We start from the raw sequence: 15,957 nt of genomic DNA on the forward strand, positions 1-15,957 counted from the left end.
AATTCCAAAAATCTAAAAAAAATTATCCCTCATATTATATATTTTAGCGTTTATCTAATTTTATGTATCAAATCTATTGTAACAAATTATCCAATAAAATATCGATGATAGTTTATGAATCAACTGTACCATCCCACATAAATATAAAGTATGAATAAATAAGACAATAACAACAATTCACAAAGCTTCAACATACCTCTATTGAAATTATTTTTTCTTTTTCTCAATCATTCTTTCTTTGTTTTGTGTTATTCACCTTTAAATATTATAATTATTAGTTTTTACCACTTAACATATATGTGAAATAGATAAGAAGGAAAAAATCATTAGATTAATTATTTTATAAATACAAGGTAATAATATTTTTTTTTTTATCAAAATAGATGTGTCCCATTAATTTAATCATAACACTACTTGTAACAATAAATATGTGTCCCATTAATTTAACCATAACATTACTTGTAACTCCATATGTAGAAAAATTGCATTTCCCTTATAACAACTAATATAATAACATAATCACCATATTGCAATAACATGATACAATAAGCCTGGGACATTCATGAATTATTTTTCAAAAATATCAATGGAACTCCTTATTTCTCCATACATAAAAAAAAATAGAACCATTAATCTTTAAAACATATTACATGTCAAATTAAAAAAGTATCACCCAACAATTAAAAAAAAAATAAACCATTAGTCTTTAAAACATATTACATCTCAAATTAAGAAATATCACCCAACAATAAAAAAATAGATGAGTGGCACATTTGTCTCTTCAACCATTTTATTGTAAAACTAATACTGTGAAAGTTTAGGGAACATGTTTAGATGATTTTTTTCTTAGTTCCTCTTTCAACCTTTGGGTAATCTTTTTTGGATTTTGTTGGTGTTAATTGAGAAGATTTTGAACTTGGTGACATGTCAACAACTTTATTTCATTTATTTGAATCAATTATTTGGTTGAATGCATATGAATTAATTTCTATTGCATGTTGGTTCATTTTTAATTGTTATTGTGCAAACGAATGTGTGGAGAAAGTAGGCACATGTGGTTTTAATGTAGGGGAATCTGTAATTTTCATTGACTGAGAGGTCAAAATCATTTACTAGAGGAGTTGGTTTCTCAATAAGGGATTTGATAGAATAAGAATTATTTTAAAATGCCATGTAATTATTTAAATCAAGAAATTTGTTGCAGTAGTTATAGTTTTTATTATTTCCCATAAAATGGTCTTTTGATCATACATTCGTTGATCTAAACCAAACCATTGTAATATTTTTATTACTTGAATTTTAATAAAAATGAGTTCAAGTGGTGTGACCTAGAGTTCTTAATTTATTCAAACGAGTCTTTCGTAATCTTTTATATATATATTACACAATGCACGTGATCTTGTAGTTTCCTACACTAGCTAAATTGTTGCAGTCACACACACACACACACTATATATATATATATATATATATATATATATCTTGATTGCAAGAGGAGTGAAAGAAAGGCCGAACAGAGAGAGCACAAAGATAAATTGCTCAAGAGAGTGGCAAGGCCATAAGAGAGTAAGAGAAAGTGTTTAGAAAGTGCATAGAGCTGAGAGGTATAAAAAGAATTGAGAGGAACTGGAGTATAGAGCCATAGATATAAGCCAAAAGCGCCAACACAACCATTTTTTCATCACGGTGAAGTCCACTAATTATCAAGATCGGGAGTGGTAGTTGACATAACTCGTAATGGGAGTGGTGGTTGACATAACTCGTAATAGAAAGAACCCAAAGACTATACTCGTAATGGGAGTGGTGGTTGACATAACTCGTAATAGAAAGAACCCAAAGACTATACTCAATGGGAGTGGTGGTTGACATAACTCGTAACAGCAAGAACCCAAAGACTATACTTGGATGACCTTGTTAACTCATCTATTTCAATGCACCAGCTGTTGTGAGCAAGTGGGTCTAGCCCGAAGGTTTCCACCTGATAGATCTTTGCGAGCACCCTTTTTTGTTGCTCCAGAACATATAAAGAGGCTCAGAGCTATCAATTGTGGGTCCTGCCTAGAGGGATTTCCCTAGCAATCCTTACCAATGGCCTTTTCCATTGCGCCGAGATATATATAGATCATCACAGGACTATTAATGTGGGTCCCGCCTAGAGGGATTACCCATAAGACCTTTGTAATCATTTTTTCCAATGTGTTGGGACTTCAAAAAAGGGTTGGAAGTATTGTATGGAGACGATGCCGCATAGGCCCAATTCAAATCCATAAAGAGGGTCATGGAGGTCTTGCAACAAAACAAAAGAATTAGGAATTAAAGAAATTATTTGGCCATACTCGTGTAGAGTTGGCCATCCTTCTGACTCCCTCCCACTGTTAATAGATTTTCCTATGCAATTCTTAGAGGGATCTCAATCTAGAAGTAGTTGAAGGGAGTGTCGATTCTGGGAATAAAATTTGTGATTAAAGGATAAAGAGGGGTCAATTTTTAGCAAATTTAATTTATATTGGCATTAGGGTTTTTATTGTTACTAAACCATTTTTCACTTTCACAAACAACTTAAGATTGGTTGGTTCTCATCTATCATGAATTGGTTCGGGAATAGGCTTGGGAATGTCCAATATGCTAGGGTGAGATTGAAGGGGAGAATTTACAAGCATAATAGGTTAGGGAAATGTTGGTTTCCATCCCAAGAAAAGGTGATCAATTTGGGATAATTAATTGAATTCATCCAAGTTTGCTTCAAAATGCATTAAAAAGCAAGTCCTTTTATTCCCTCTGGCCATCTTATATTTCCTCTTCACCTCCAACCTCTATAGGAACTTGTTGATCTTCTTCTAAAATGAATCATGGCTACATTACAAACCAATCCCTTTCACATTTAAACCATGCTACTTAAAAAAAAAAATCTTACATGTAAATAAGAGAAACAAAACTTTTATTAAATATTTATTGTTTATTGTTTTACAAATCTCTAATCAAGGAGATAGTATGGGGAAATAAACTACATGTATGACTACTAAAATGTGTGAATAAGGACTCTCTTGTTTATGCCAATAAACTATTTTGAAAACCAAATCTTGGCTATATATATATATATATATATATATATATATATATATATATATATATGGAATGGGCATTGACAAAGGTGACAAATGAAAATCATGTACAACAATGCAAACACTATTGCTACTATGGTTTTATTTTATGAATGGTAAGTTCAACAAGGGAAGTTACTTCAAATACAATTTACCCATGATTAGTAAAATTGAAAACACTTAAAAAATTACCCAAATAAAAATCTAGGTCTGCATGAGCTCTCATAATTCACATTCTTTTTAACAGATTATTTCACATTCTCATGTACAAATGGGCTTCATGCAATCATAATAACATAGTTATCAAATTGAATAACACATTTTTACGTATAGCAATTTGAGAGATAAAGAAATCATAATTGTAGATATAGAGGGTATAGGTGTAAAAGGTCTTTGAAGGGAAAAACACAACCTTGAAAGTTTGACCAACACACTCATTCCACACATTTGAGTGTCATTCTGGCCTAGTAAGGTAGTTTGGTATGATGATGAACTATAAATGACCTTAGAAAAGTGCCAAAACAAAGGAAAGATCGATGGATTCATTTGTAGAGATAGGTATGAGAAAAAAGAATAATAGAAACCCCATTTCAGAGTAAAGAAAAACACTTGGAAATACACAAGAAATAACTAAGAATGCTTCCAAGAAAATGCAACAAAAGATAATGGCTTACCTCCTTGGTGCTATGATTTCTTCCTTTGGCAAAATGAAACAAACTGAACTCTTTTCAAAACCACAAATCAATTGCAAACAAAAGTTTGGCACCACCAACTCATATTTTCCCCAAGAAAACTCAACAAACCTCACAACAAGCTTTCATAATCCAAAATTTCCCTAGTTCTCTTCATGGTCTCTCTCCATCATGCCACTATAAATGCTAGCCACTCTATAGGAATTTTACTTTCAATTCATGTTTTTGTGCTTGGCTATCAATGTTTGCATTATGCTCTTATTTATTTAAACCACTTAATCAAATAATCATATGTAGTATGTCTCCGAAATGTTATATCACTTGGAAAAAAATAAAATACTACTTGCAGCACTCAAAACATTTGTAATCACCAACAAAAAATAATATCATCATCGACCCCATATATACTCAAGTGCATTACTCCCTAGTGGGACCACTACTAGTTATTCATCATTATAATTATGGTTTTATGGGCAAAGCCATAGGATATTATAATATTGTCGAAGGCATTGCAACTCTTTGATATATATAGGTCAACAAATGGTGACTTCACAAGGTGGTCTACCTTATTAGACTAGGCCTTAGAATATATTTATATATATAAACATATATAAACAAATTGTGACTTCATAAGGTGTTCTGCTTTAGTAGGCCATGCCTTAGAATATATAGTATTTAACAAGTAAGTGCATCAAGGTCATTCAAAATGCAATCATAATAGGAAATGCAATGGTTTATTAAATAGGAAATGCAATGGTTTATTTATATACAAGAATATTCCCAAGTTAATTATAAATTATTATGACTTTGGATCAACATAATGTTTAAATGTGAACCATTATTCTTCATCTTTAATTATGAATTATTTTCAATGACAAAGGAAACTGCACATGGATCTAATCGTAGTTTTTGAAATCTTAATTGTTTCCGACGTGAGAAGAATTTGATAACATAAAGTTTTTTACTAGGATAACTAGCATTTGCACCTAATGTTGCAAAGGAAACGCCGTAAGGCATACACTGTGGAGGAATATTGAAATGTGAATGGGCATTTTTGAAAGCAAGGGTCAATGATAATGAGTTTCAATTGAGGAAGTCGTGCCTAAAACCCTATTCGGGGGTTAGAGTGGCTATAAAATGGAATAAAAATCGTCATAAATAGCCATTGAAGTTGTTTAAACACCTTTGTATCTGGATAAAGATTGCCTAGTTGAAGGTGAAGGTAAACAAATGAATCCAGGTGAACAGGTTGATGATAATGAATTTCAATTGAGGAAGCCATGCCTAAAACCCTATTCGGGGGTTAAAGTGGCTATAAAATGGAATAAAAATAGTCATAAATAGCCATTGAAGTTGTTTAAACACCTTTGTATCTGGATAAGGATTGCCTAGTTGAAGGTGAAGGTAAACAAATGAATCCAGGTGAACCAAAACTGGGTATCCATATCGATTTGGATAGGGTTATTTAAGAAATCATTATTTAAATGAAAAATTTAATTAATATCAAGATATATTTAAAACATGTATTATATTCATTAAAATAAATTGATTTTTTTTTTTAAATATGTTAAAACCCATTGATAATGAATTGGTTGTAAAGACATAAACTATCAAAATAGTATTTCATCTTGAAACATATTTTTTCAAGTTTCAGTTGGAAAATACAAGTAGTAAATTGTAACGGAAGAGGTTAGAGAAGAAATATAATATTATGAAGAACATTGTGGTTGTCATTCCATATTTGAAGTTGCATTGAAATTTGTTGGAGGCAACGAAGACCTGAAGAAGCAGTAATGAACCTGCAAAATGTATATTTTGTTAGGATTTGCAATATGTAAATTAAGTGTGGAAATTTATTTGTAATATTTTGCATGTGAGTTGTTTTAAAATGAAATTGGAATGAATGGAAATGAAGTTACAAGGGAGAGAAACAAGGCGCGGTCTAAAGTTTGGAGGGGAAATGAGATATGAAATCTTTTATAGGAATGTACCTATGTAATGATGTATGGAATCTAGATTGTACATAAAGGTGCATTGAATATATAGACATTATTACAAGCCCATTCAAACCCAAGTGTGACATCAAATTCAGATTCCCTAAACCCTCAGATGAGTTTGTGCTAATTATAGCCCATGTTGGATTGGTAATAAATCTAGGTTTTACTTGGATTGAACTTACTACTAAAATAACAGAGGTTTTGGTCTTTTGTGAATTAAAATTCATGTAATTTGAGTGTTTTTGCAACGTAATCTGCATTTTCTTTAACATTGTACATAAAAAAGGTTTGGTCTTTTATGAATTTAAAATTCATGCAATTTGAGTGTTTTTGCAAAGTAATCTGCATTTTCTTTAACATTGTACACAAAAAAGGTAGTTGCTCTATAACAAGCCTGGGAAAGATGTCCATGATTATTAAATAAAATGAGGTCAATATTCAATGTCATTGAATAATATTCTCAGTGTTAATAAATCTAAATATATGCTAGTTTATTTCATGAACGGAATAATCAGAGCTAAAAACAGTCACCAAGGGCTTGCAGACTACTTCCTCAATTTATCCTCTGCACTCTGACTTATTTGTAATGTAGCCTAGCATGTGAAGAGTGTGCTAGTTAGCAGAGTAGGGTAAAGTCTAAAAAAGGCTTAAATACTCGTTATCATCTCATTTCTCTAAACCCTCTCTCCCTTGCTTCTGCACTCCGTTCATTCAATATTTCAAGTATTCACTGCCTGTTATCTTCCTTAATCGCTTAATCCATTGAATTCAGTCCAAAACATAAATACCAATATGCCTACAACTATTGCTACTGATTCGAGGAGGAACATCCCCAAAAGAGGGCAGGTGAAGGCAACCATTGCCTCTTCCCTCGCCCAATCCATCAGATCAGTGTTAGGATCCCCTAAATCCTTCAACCACTCTGTTGTTTCCTCTTCCTCTTCTCTCGCGACTGCAAATCGTTTGAGAGCACAATGAATGACTTGCAGATCAAATGGGCTTGAGTTTCTTTAATTACAAATTCAGTGATGCAGAAATTAAATCATTATGGATGAAAGCATGGGATCCATAGATCTATTTTCCAAATCATTTGCTCATTTCTCTAACTCTTTTCCCTAGATTTGAAGCCCTGCAACACCAATGGAGTTTTCTCTTTATGCTGTAGTGAGTCACCAAATATAAAGAGGGGAAATATTTTCTACTATAGCATCTTTTCCTAGTTGCAGTTGAAAAGCTCTGAAATACAAAGTTTGTTGATCAGAAATTTTGAGTTGAAATATATGGCACTTGATTCCCCTTGGCATGTGTAACTGATTTTGATCCATTAGTGGTGTTTATAAACTTCATCTATGTATTGGATTGATAGAAATACCCATTAACATGTAGAATAGACTTGAATCCTGTTTTTTACATCCAACAACTAAGAGTTTACTAATTCATCATGCTTTTGATCCATAAGTGAGTGGCTATAAACCTTAACTCTGCATTGAGTGATGAATCATTTGCATGAATGTGATTTGAATGTGTGGCTAATTAGCATGAATGTTCTTTGAATGTGTGGTTAATCAAATATGAATCGTTTGCATGAATGTGTGGTTAATCAGATATGAATCGTTTGCATTAATGTGTGGTTAATCAGGTACTCAACACTCACTTTGAATGTGTTATTAATCATTTGAATGTGTGGATGCATGAATGTGCTTTGAATGTGTGGTTAATCAAATATGAATCGTTTACATGAATGTGTGGTTAATCAAGAACTCAACACTCACTTTGAATGTGTGGTTAATCATTTGAATGTGTGATTAATGAAATATAAATCGTTTGTATTTTGGTAGTGAATGTTAATGATTGAAGTTACATGTAGTTGAAGTTATTAAAAAGTGAAAACATTTTCTATTGTTTATCTTATAACTGTTTAAACTAGAAGTAACTGTTCACATAGTTGAAATTTGGAGGAGATTCTTTCATTTAGGTTAATGAAATGAAACTCTGAACAATTTATTTTGATTTAGGTTACTAATGGTCAAAAAATTATTTTGAGCTTATAATTGCTCACCTATATGATGCATTCATTTGGAGTTAATTATACCATTTAGATTTATTGTGACCAAAATCTAATGTGAGTGTCAAATATGTAGGATGGAGAAAGTAGACGTTATGTGTATTCGCAACAGAGCCAAAATTCTGGGAACTGTAATTTGTGTGGGTGGAGCAATGGCTATGAGTTTCCTTCAAGGTCCTACTCTAGCCCAACTCTGGCCTCTGTGGGGACAATCAACATCAGTTTCCAACACTAATACAGTACACCTAGTGGAAACCATTCTACACGAGGGAGATTCAGGCAACCAGATTAGAGGGTGTATTTACCTTATCTCAGCATTGATAATGTTATCCACTATCATGATATTGCAGGTATCCCTACCACCTTGCATATTAAATTGATACCCAATTATAACCCTTTTATGTATTTAGAAGTTTCAAAGCTCCCCACCCAATCAAATGTATGATTATAATTTCATGTGCAGGTTGAGACATTGAAGAAGTTTCCAGCCACACTATCCCTTACATCAATTACTGCCATTCTAGGCTCCATCCAAACTACTCTCCTAATAGCCATTCTTGACAGGGGCATCATTCCAACATCATGGATACTAGATAGGGCTAATATTTTGATTGTGTTCACTGCAGTAAGTCTACATACATGAATGATGTTCTTCCTCAATTTTCCCAGCCATGAACAACTTAAATTTTTGTTAGGTGGTTAAGCTAATTTGTGGAAGATTAATTCAATTTGGTAGGGAATCATATTCAATGTAATGGCATTTCCATTACAGTTATGGTGTTTGCAGAAATGAGGGCCGGTATTCGTTACAGTATTCAACCCAGTGTCTACTGTGTGCTCAACAATTTTATCATCTATAGTTCTGGGAGACACACTGCGTCTGGGAAGGTGGGTGGTTTGTTATATTCTCAAATATTCAATTCGGTGGTTTTTTATATACTCCAATATTCAATTTGTGTTAGAGTGGTTCAGGTAAAATTAAACTTGATTAGATAAAGTTATTAGTTGTTCTTGGGCTAATGAGAATCTATGGTTTTGTCCATGGTATTCATATGGAGTATAGTATATTCTTAAGTCTTCAATTTCTATTAGAGTGGTTCAAGTAAATTTGATTAGGTAAAGTCATCAGCTATTTTGGGGTTCATGAGAACCCATAATTTTGTCTATGGTATTCATGTGGAATATAGCCTGTTTAAAAACAGAAAGACTCCATAAGTGAAAGAAATTAACATGGAGGCTTTTGGCTTTTAAATAGGTTATATTCCACAGGAATATCATGGGCCAAACCACAGGTTGGAGCCAGAAAACTACTTATAACTCGACTAAATCAAGTTTACCAGAACTACCCTAACAATTTACATTAAATTTATTATTTCTTCTCTCATTTTGCCTACAAATTTACAAAATTAAAATTTACAAAATTAATTAACTGAAATGCTTGATTTTCCTACACTAGAACAGTTTGATGGGTGTGATTCTTATATTCATTGGTCTCTACCTTTTTCTGTGGGGCAAAAGCCAAGACGATGCTACCCAGATCAAAATATCTTCTGACGAAGAAGCAGATATAACCATCACAGCAGAAGGAGAAGAAAATCAGCACCCACCTCCTGCTTCTGAAGTAGTGGATTTGAAAACACCTTTACTACAGTAACATTCTTGACATTTTGTTGAAAAATTGCAATGTTTGTAATAAACACTTAGTCAGTTCGAACAAAGATGGCAACGCTCCCAAAAAAAAGGGCTACCTAACATCAGAAGTTCCAAATTGCTTAGGCACACAATAGTACTAGGTAAATCTTTGATGTTTGTACGGAACAAATTTAACTTTTTCAAAGACGGTTGACTTCCAACCTGGGAAGGCAATAACTCCATTTGGAGGCAACCAGATAGATCTAAACATTCAAGAGTGGTGATATCTCCAAGTGTGGAAAGAGTAAAATTCAAACAATCACTCAAATGTAGATGTCTAAGTTGCAATAGATTTCCCTAAAAGCTTGGAAGCATTTCCAGACATTTACACCTAGAAAGATTTATGTATTGAATATTTTTTAAATTTTCGAAGGAACTTGGAAGCATCTTCAAACTTTTGCACAATGTCAGATTCATGGTTTGGAGATTTCTCAGATTTTGAAACAAATCTGGAAGCATCTTCAAACTTCCGCACAGTGTGAGATTGATATGTTGGAGAGTTGTTAGATTCCCAAAGGAATTTGGAATCATCTCCAAATTGCTGCACTTAGAAATATTGGCGTGTTGGAGATTTACCAAATTCCCAAAGGAATTTGGGAGCATTTTCAAACTTCCATAGTCTGTCAGATTGATGTGTTGAGGATTTGTTAGATTACTAAAAGAATCAGGAAGCATTTCCAAACTACTGCACTTGGACAGATGGAAGTATTCGAGCTTTTTTAGATTCCCAAATAAAATTGGAAGAAGCTGCAATTTCGGGCACCCTATGAGGGTTAGATATCTCAAGGAGCTCAAATAACAAAATTCTTCTGATAGCATTGCTACATCTGCGTATGTCAACAATCGCGGACAATTCAGTACAATCTTTTCTAGGTGCTTCAACGACCTTAATGACTTTGGAAACTCGGAAAATGGAGCTTCAATATTTAATTCCCGTAAGTGGAGAGGTGCCTGCAATGTTAAGTACATTTCGATTATATAAGAAATTGAAAAGATAGGAGAATTATTGCTCTGCAAATTGCTGCATCTATATGTACGTACCTCAAATCGAGATTGCCACAATCTTTTCAATTCCCAACCGAACACTTTTAAAACTCTTAAATCGCACAATGGAATCCAAGAAGGCAGTGATGAGTAGATCAACACATTCCAATGAAGCCATATGAGTTTTGGTGACCACACCGAAGTCAAGATGCTTTCAAAGTTGCCTTCAACTTCAAGAAGTTGCAATTTCCTGATTCCGCAGAACTCTTGATTGTAACTTGTATTCAAGGGCAATTCTAATTCTGAATGGAACACTTCCTAATCTTCATCCTTCCCAATAAAGGTGTACCAAGGAGCCATCGCAAATCCGCGCACTTCTGTTATCACTTGTTTGTGGTTTGAAAACAATAAACTATTATTAACATAATGTGTGGTAGATTGTTTTGAATAAAAAATACCGAAAGTTCTTTAGACATTCAACAATTAGGATGGCTCAAACACTTATAAAGGATGATTGTTGCAAGAACTCATGAAGATGAAGATTCTTTATCGGTCGCCAAAGCCAACGCGGTAATAATTCTGGACAATCCGCAATAGCTCTTCCCAAATCTATGAGGTGATCACGCATTCTTATTCTATTTTCATCGTCCAACTCAACAAGACACTTGTCGAGCAGATTTTGAAACCCTACCAAACCATTCCATCCTGAACCCCTCCATATTCTTACCCATGTATCCTTGTCTTTTCCTATCGAAAAATAGGCAATATCTAAAAATATTTGCCGCTACTCATGATTGAGAGAGTCGTAACTAATTTTAAGGCTCCTTTCTATCTATGTAGGTAATGTTTGGTGAAGTCCATTCAGTTGCTCTTCCCAGTAAAGTTTGTCATGTCCACAAACAAGCGACCCAAAAAATTTCAATGATAGAGGCAAACCATGGCATGCCTTTAAAAACCCATCTACAAGATTTTCAAATCTTGGTAGTGGATATGGCTAGAAAAAGGCATGCAAGCAAAACAACTCTTGGGAGTGTGCTATATTGAGGCCTGGTAACTGATAAATTGATGACTCTGCAATTCGTGCACTTCTAAGGATATGCTTGACCCTAAACGTAACCAAAATCAAGCTCTTGGGGTGAAGGACATGCTTAATTGGCAAGAAAGGATCTAATTGATCCACACGACCTACATCATTTAATATTATGAGTGCCTCACAAGCTGAAAGATTCTTTTTAAGTATCTCCACGCCTTCTTCCCACCTCTCAATTTTGATATCTCTATCCTTCAAGTCCTTAATGAGTTTGCTTTATACATTGTTTAGAGACATTTTATTTGCATTTTTTCCTCACATCAAATAGAAAGCAGGATCTATCATAATCTGACCTCTTACGATTAAAAAGTTCTTTGGCCAGCATTGTCTTTCCAATTCCACCGATGCCCACAGTCCCCACAACCTTGACCTCCACATGCTCACCATGATGCGGTCCCAGTGTCCCTTAAAAATCTTGTAACTTTTCCGCCAAACCAGTTGGATATTTTGCCACATCAAATGGCATTGCAACATTTTTCAACACGGCTTGCACAACCTTCTCCAATAGCTCCTCTTCGTGCTCCTCCAAGAGTCTCTCTTCGCCCTCGTCCCTGAATATTAATTAAGACAGTAAAGTAAGTAATGACAAAAGCATACTTGAGATGTGATGTAGCTTCAATGCAACAGATTTAGAACTAATATGGATCAAGATAGTGGATATCCTTACCCATTACCCTCCTGCAGTTCAAAGTCACTTATATTCGTGACATGATGAAGGGCGTTTCACCAAGTCTGGATAGTCTGCAAGTTGTACTGCTGCTTCTCTTCGTGGATACGTAGGGCTTTAGCATATGATCCATCTTTATCTTTGCCCATCCACCTGACCTCCGAGGGCTTCACTTTATAGAAGACCGGAAGAATAATAGCTTTGGACTCCACCACGACGACCAGCACATCCAGGCACCACCTGGATTCGGCATAGGTTGCAGATAAAATGGCTATATGGACAGAGGCTACTCAAACAACAGCTTCTATCTGAGATGTAATATTTTGTCCAGCCTGCAGTTCAGGCTTGTCGAGAAAGACTTGCAAGAGGCGACGGTATTTGTAACCACTAGACCAGTGCGCAAACTGTTTCAACAACTAATTTTTTGCAACCATTCTAATCTAATGGCTGAAATCTTTGCAATCGTCTTACATATAATCCTATGGCATATAAAGATGACAGGTAGGCAGAGAGAACTAGTTTTTTGTAACCATTCTAATCTAATGGCTGAAATCTTTGCAATCGTCTTACATATAATCCTATGGCATATAAAGATGACAGGTAGGCAGAGAAAGGAGTTTATTTCAGAGGGAAATGCTTTACGGCGTAATTAATTAATCGTCAATGGTAAAGGTGACATACAAGGTGACATACCCATCCTCAGGTTTACCAATACGTCAAACAATATTTTCATATATTATTCAAAGTATAACACACCAATATACATGTTCAAAAATACAAATATCTGCGATTAATTTTACCAGGCTGACCATGACAATTCCCTCCGTCAGACACATTGACCATGACAATTCCCTCCGTCAAACACATTGAGAAAGGTCAAGCTTATTTACCATGCCCGATTGGGCTATATATACCCACTGTTAAATTTATATTAGAAAAATTTACTCCACATTTTTCTTCAACTAAAATTTTATTTCAGAGTGAAAAACTCGGACTCAATCATTTTAATAATGATCCAAAACATATTTATTTTTCCAATTTTACAATATTATTATTAATAGCAATTATTTCATTTTAATAATGATCCAAAACATATTTATTTTTCCAATTTTACAATATTATTATTAATAGCAATTATTTGAGATCAAAAAGTTTGTCTCTTACAAAAAAAGATAATAAAAATTTCCACTTCTTTTACCTACTCAATCATTTTAATAATGATCCAAAACATATTTATTCTTCCAATTTTACAATATTATTATTAATAGCAATTACTTGAGATCCAAAAATTTTTCTCTTACAAAAAAGATAAAAATAAAACTTCCACTTCTTTTACCTACTTTAAATATACTGTTCCAAGATTATCATCTCCATCTTCTTACAATATTATTATTAATAGCAATTATTTGAGATCCAATTTTTTTTTTAAAAGAAAACTTCCACTTCTTTTACCTACTTTAAATATACTATTCCAAGATTATCATCTCCATCTTCTTATACAATAAGAACTTCAAAACAATATTCATTGGACCCTAGTTAACCTGGAAAGCAATATTAGAAAGCAATATTCATCCCTTCTGCCTAAGAAAAGTGTTTAATGATGAAAAATCCTTTATCTGTGCTATCTGTTTAATAGGAAGTAACCTGACAGATCACCGTCCACGTTCCACCTTGCCATTGTAGAGCGGGGAGTAAATCTGGACGCCCACACGCCTTGATAATGCAGCTGTCTAGTAAGTAGACGACTGCCCAAAGCGTGTCCTTCCAGGGAACCAGTCTGATAATGACACCACACAACCAACAATTGTTCTCATAAGTCTCTACAGCGTCCCTAGCTGAGCAGTGCAGAGGGAACGCCATGTGTGAGGCACACGTCCTCCACCAGGAGCTTGAGTTACAATATTGTCATAGCATACATTGAGTTACAATCTTGTCGTAGCATACCTTGCAAAGCCGACCCTCTTCGTTCTCACACACAAAAATATATCTCTTATATATAAATTTGACATTTAATTTAATTCTATTATTATTATTGTCCACATGGGGTAGCTCAAGCGGCAAGGGACGTGGAAATGAAGTCTCACCGAACCGGAAGTCTTGGGTTCAAATCTTGGGCTACCCTTCCCCCGTAGAGGGGTACATAATGGACATGTAAATCAGAGAGTCCCACCCCAGCTTACAAAAAAAAAAAAAAATCTATTATTATTATTATAATATTTATATTTATTATTAATATATTTTTAATAATTTTATAAGTATTAATAAAATTATTATTTTTTTATATTAAAAATATATAATAATTAAAATTATACTATATTCAATTTTGAAACTATAGGTACATTATCCTTGTCATAGCATACCTTGAGTTACAATCTTGTCATAGCATACCTTGCAAAGCCGACCCTCTTCGTTCTCACACACAAAAAAATATCTCTTATATATAAATTTGACATCTAATTTAATTCTATTATTATTATTATTATTATATTTATATTTATTATTAATATATTTTTAATAATTTTATAAGTATTAATAAAATTATTATTTTTTTATATTAAAAATATATAATAATTAAAATTATACTATATTCAATTTTGAAACTATAGGTACATTATCCTAAAAACATATATGTCGATAACAAATACAAAATGTTTTGCCTTCAACGTGGAAAGTAAGAGTTACATTATACCAAATATCATTGAATCAGTATGATGGGGTATTAGCTTTCATCATCCTTTTAACTTTTCACATCTATAAATTTTTTACATCTATAAATTGAGTGATATTAGCTTTTGTCAACTTTTTAAGTTATTACATCCATAATTGAGTGAAATTCCCTTTTTCATAGCATACCTTGAGTGAAATTCCCTTTTTCATAGCATACCTTGCAAAGCCGACCCTCTTCGTTCACGCTGACAATAAAAATGACCAAGCCATTCACAATGGGTTGTCTGGATTCAAACCATGCACGAAAACTCTCGGAGAGCCATTATGAAATCCTCAAACGATAACTTGGAAAACAATCTTCACAACCTCGAAAAGAAAAACATCCCATATGTGGAAATGGAAAACCTGCAGAGAAAACTGTCAAGAACCAGCGGCTTGCGAGCATAGAAGGCAAAAGTCAAATAAGCATTTGTTGAGTAGAGGTAGACCGTCCAGGTATAGCCCTCTGCATGGAGTATTCGCTCCGCCTTTGAGCAGCACAACCATCACCCAAAACAGATTCTCCTCCATCACCCAAAACACATTTTCCTCAGACATGTACAGTAGAAGCACGCATGCTATGAAACTCATCCCCTGCGTATACCCCACCTCGCTGTCATACACCGCATATGCTTTCAACACATTGTGGAGAGACCTCTGCGCAAACTGGAAAATTAATAAGCCAGTCAGTTGAGCCGCAAGAGTCAGTTATGAGATAAGTCGGTTATTGAAAAGAAAAACATCCCATATACAAACAATTAGGGGAAATGGCACATCTACAGAAAAAATCGTCAAGAACCAGCTAGTTGCAAACATAGATGGCATGATCGTTTGCTCCTCAAAATGTTTCCTTAACTCTGGCAGGAACGCCGTAATATCATGGCCTATAATTGCAAGATGAATTCATCACTAAAATCACCATTTGTAGAATGAATAAACTATTTTATTAAATGTTTTATCATT

This window comes from Pinus tabuliformis, chromosome 5_2, assembly GCF_031772625.1.
Source record: "Pinus tabuliformis cultivar Carrire ecotype Pingquan chromosome 5_2, CPIR1, whole genome shotgun sequence".
In the NCBI taxonomy this organism is placed as follows: domain Eukaryota; kingdom Viridiplantae; phylum Streptophyta; class Pinopsida; order Pinales; family Pinaceae; genus Pinus; species Pinus tabuliformis.